Here is a 5000-nt window from a genome sequence, read left to right as displayed (position 1 = left end):
AAAAATTTTAACATTTTGATCAACTGAAAAAAATGTAAAAAATGCAATCAATCAATTTTTTTGTAAAAATGCGATCAATCGAAACAATAAAAATTACATCAGTCGAAAAAAATATAAAAAATGCGATCAATCAAATTTTTTTGTAAAAAATACGATCAATCGAAACAATAAAAATGCAGTCAATTGCAAAAAAAAATGCAAAAAATCAATGATCAATCAAAACAGTATAAAAATTTAACTAATGTTAACAAGCACTGGGTTTTTAATAATTCTTAAATAATACATCAGTAAATGTTGAACAATGTTTAATAAATATACAAGTATTGTTCATTATTAGTTTTTGTCACTAGATTCATTAACTAACATTAAATAATGAAACCTTATAATAAAGTGTGACCACACAAACACCTTTATGAGTGTAAACATGTAAAAATCACCATGAAAATCTATTAGTGACAAATAATATCCGCTTAATAAAAAACAACAGTCAGGTTAATTAATCTGTCATCTGAAGTGTGGGAAAAGTCTAATAGTCCAGGTTATAGGTTTGTTTAAGTGTCAGACTCTAATTTGAGCAATATAAGAGTGATGTCAGCTTAACAAACACAACTAATCAAGTCTTATTAACCAAAGGTGAAGCAGCGAGAGGTCAGATCAGAGTTCATCTGGACACACAGCTGCAGTGTGTTAAAGTCAAGCTGGCTTATACTGGCACAGAGAAACTGCATCGCATTCACACACACATACACACACAGGGAAACTCTCTCTCTCCAGCACACACATCTATGTACACAGACACTGTTTAGATCACAACTGTTAAAATGATATCAATTTGTAGCAGTAACCTCACATCGATTGAAAGCATTCTACAGGGTACCCACAGACTAAATCTTAATTTGAGTTAGTCTGATAGTCAGATAGTCTGATTTTAGTTAGTCTGATAGTCAGATAGTCTGATTTTAGTTAGTCTGATAGTCAGATAGTCTGATTTTAGTTAGTCTGATAGTCAGTCTAATTTTAGTTAGTCTGATAGTCAGTCTGATTTTAGTTAGTCTGATAGTCAGTCTGATTTTAGGTAAACTGATAGTCAGTTAGTCTGATTTTAATTAGTCTGATAGTTAGTCTGATTTTAGTTCATCTGATAGTTACATAGTCTGATTTTAGTTAGTCTGATAGTCAGTTAGTCTGATTTTAGTTAGTCTGATAATCAGTTAGTCTGATTTTAGTTAGTCTGATAATCAGTTAGTCTGATTTTAGTTAGTCTGATAGTTACATAGTCTGATTTTAGTTAGTCTGATAATTAGTTAGTCTGATTTTGGTTAGTCTGATAGTTACATAGTCTGATTTTAGTTAGTCTGATAATCAGTTAGTCTGATTTTAGTTAGTCTGATAATCAGTTTGTCTGATTTTAGTTAGTCTGATAGTTACATAGTCTTATTTTAGTTAGTCTAATAGTTACATAGTCTGATTTTAGTTAGTCTGATAGTCAGTTAGTCTGATTTTAGTTAGTCTGATAATTAGTTAGTCTGATTTTGGTTAGTCTGATAGTTACATAGTCTGATTTTAGTTAGTCTGATAATGAGTTAGTCTGATTTTAGTTAGTCTGATAATCAGTTAGTCTGATTTTAGTTAGTCTGATAGTTACATAGTCTTATTTTAGTTAGTCTAATAGTTACATAGTCTTATTTTAGTTAGTCTGATAGTCAGTTAGTCTGATTTTAGTTAGTCTGATAGTTACATAGTCTGATTTTAGTTAGTCTGATAATCAGTTAGTCTGATTTTAGTTAGTCTGATAGTTACATAGTCTGATTTTAGTTAGTCTGATAATCAGTTAGTCTGATTTTAGTTAGTCTGATAGTTACATAGTCTGATTTTAGTTAGTCTGATAATCAGTTAGTCTGATTTTAGTTAGTCTGATAGTTACATAGTCTGATTTTAGTTAGTCTGATAATCAGTTAGTCTGATTTTAGTTAGTCTGATAGTTACATAGTCTGATTTTAGTTAGTCTGATAATCAGTTAGTCTGATTTTAGTTAGTCTGATAGTTACATAGTCTGATTTTAGTTAGTCGGATAATCAGTTAGTCTGATTTTAGTTAGTCTGATAGTTACATAGTCTGATTTTAGTTAGTCTGATAGTCTGATTTTAGTTAGTCTGATATTTACATAGTCTGATTTTAGTTAGTCTGATAAGATTTTTGGCATCTGTGTTTACAGCACAGAGAGAGTTGGGGTGTTCTTGGACTCTTTGGCATGCAGATATTTCTTGAAATGCTACATGTATGGATGCAACATTTTGAGAATCTGCAAAAAAGAAAAAGAAAGAAACAGCATTGTGGATGTAGCCGGTTTTCTAGAGGTCAGCAATTCACAGGTCACTCAGTGCAGACCGGAGGAAATCTAGCAGGATTGAGTAAATCTCTGCCTGCGGCTCTATAAGTTTACAGCTCCAGATGTAGAGCTTCACACACTTTACAGCCAATCAGAGACACACATCAACCTGTGTGTGTGTGTGGCTGTGCGTGTGTGTGTATGTGTGTAAGGGACCATACATGGAGCTTTCGGCACTATTGTCCACACACACACACACACAAGTTCATAAATGAAGTGCATTTAATTTCCTTTCATTCTTACATAATTCTTATCGAAACTGCTTCAAAACAATTATTGTTTTTATTTTATATATTTAATTAATTTGCTTATTTGAATTTATTAACTTTTTGTTTTTATTTCATAAAATATTTCTATATTATCTACAACTGAATTATATTATTCTATATTTTGATGTATAATTTGATTTGATCTATTTTTATAAATGTATTAATTTACTTTATAATTTTTTTAGATACAATATTATTTATTAAATATTTATTTTATTTTAATTTGTAAAAAATAAATCTATATTATTTACAATTTAACTATATCACTTCTTTTCATACATTTATAAATGTACTTTATTTTATTTATATTAATTTAATTTACATGAATTTATTTAATATTTGTTTTTAATTCATATATTTATATTTTATTTTCAATATATAATTCTATATATTTTCAATTCATTTTTTCTTTTACATTTTATACACTCTGCTATTTAACACATTAGTGTAGTTATTATATTATATTATATTATATTGTATTGTATTGTATTGTATTGTATTATATTATATTATATTATATTATATTATATTATATTATATTATATTATATTATATTATATTATATTATATATTCATGATTAAAACAGGCCCAGACACATTTTAATACATTTAAAAATCAATACTTTATTAGTTTTTTATTTTGCAAATATTGTGGTTTCTTTACTTTTGACTGCGTTCTCTGAAACAAGTGGTAACATTTATAAAACTGTTAGATGAGCTATTATTATTATAACTTTGAGTGTTCAATTAACGTTACTCCAACAACATTTGTTCATCATTTGTGAAACCTGAACTCCAGCCGCAGACCCATCTAACACAAACAGGCTCTCGAGCGTTCGCTATGATGAGAGCGTTTTTTTATTCTCAACGAGTTAAAAAATGTTGAATGCAAAAATAACATTTGCGTTCACAAGCGAAGCTCTTAATGCAAACGCAGTCTCAAACTCAAACAGATCCGTGTTTTGAGAGCGAATCAGCCTGCGATTGTAAACAACACATCAAAAAGAGCACAAACAGCAGAGGTTTAATCATCTGTAGTGTCGAGCAGATCTGGAAAAACAGCACTGTGTGATCCCAGGCCTGATTTACCCACAATCTGCACCTATAAAGACTGCAGGGAATAAGGAAGTCTCTATCAAATATTTTTTTAAGTATCTTGGGGTGGTTATTGACCGTGCATTGACTTGCAAAGCCCATATAAAAAAAATAAATTATAATAATAATAATAATAACAATTTTCCTTCGGCTTAGTCCCTTTATTTATCAGGGGTCACTGAAGTGGAATGAACCACCAACTATTCCAGCATATGTTTTACACAGCGGATGCCCTTCCAGCTGCAACCCATTACTGGAAAACACCCATGCACTCTCACATTCACACACACACTCATACACGGCCAGTTTAGTTGATCAATTCCCCTTCAGCCCATGTGTTTGGACTGTGGGGGAAACCGGAGCACCTGGAGGAAACCCACACCAACATAGGGAGCAACCTTCCTGCGCAAACCAGCAACTTTCTTGCTGTGAGGCCACACTGCTAACTACTGAGCCAACTTGCGGCATAATAATAATAGTATTTTTTTTATTTGTAAAGCACTTTTCCTACATGCATTACCATTCTATCCCGCTATCACCCCGTCATATAAGTATTTTCCCACATTCTTGTGTCTTTTTAATCTTGAAAGCATGCTGAAGTTGATATAAAATGTCTGCATTCACTTTCTGTCCATTAAAGCTGTGTGTCGATCATCGCCCTTCATATGCAACCTCTGAGTCTGCGAATGCATGTGTATGGATGTGCTCCGTATGATAAACTGATCCCAGATCAGCTTCTGTACACGACATTTAAAGTGACACCTCTGTTATCAAACAAGTGAAGAGGAGCAAATAAATCTCTGGCTTTGTTTGATATCAGAGGTGTCACTGTAAGAATGCACAGATCTATATATATAAAGGACAATAAAGTAAAACTGATCTGACTCGGCTTTCCTCTTCTCCAGCAGAATCTGAGGTTTTTAATTGAGTTCTGCAGGCTGTGTTTACTGAGGAAGTCTGTGGGAATCGGGCTGTGATTAGAGGCGCTGCTCGCTTTACTGATGAACAGATCAGAATTTCAATCGGCTGTAAAAGTTTTGCTCTTCCGAGTCGCTCGACCACAAAATGCTCTTTTTATCTACGCTGCAAATAAAACACAACATTATGCATTTTTACAGCAGCTTAGGGCTGTTATTAGGACCAGACCCTGTCGGCTTATTTATTTATTTTATTATATATTTAAACAGAAGAATTTTGAAGAGAGCTAAAAACTAATAACAAGAACAGATTAAATAATACTGATTAAA

The 5000-nt window shown here is 31.8% G+C and overlaps 1 protein-coding gene across 1 annotated transcript in view; it reads right to left on the bottom strand.

Moving 5' to 3' along the window:
* Positions 1–5000, bottom strand: part of hemk2 (HemK methyltransferase 2, ETF1 glutamine and histone H4 lysine) — a 156782-nt gene that overhangs the window by 15302 nt on the left and 136480 nt on the right. The window contains exon 2 of the mRNA XM_073938115.1: positions 154–359. The gene's annotated coding sequence lies outside the window, so the exon portion shown is untranslated. The remainder of the gene's footprint in view (positions 1–153; positions 360–5000) is intronic.

The sequence above is a fragment of the Danio rerio genome, chromosome 1 (genome assembly GCF_049306965.1).
Source record: "Danio rerio strain Tuebingen ecotype United States chromosome 1, GRCz12tu, whole genome shotgun sequence".
Classification (NCBI taxonomy): domain Eukaryota; kingdom Metazoa; phylum Chordata; class Actinopteri; order Cypriniformes; family Danionidae; genus Danio; species Danio rerio.
This window is presented reverse-complemented; position numbering and strand designations above follow the sequence as displayed.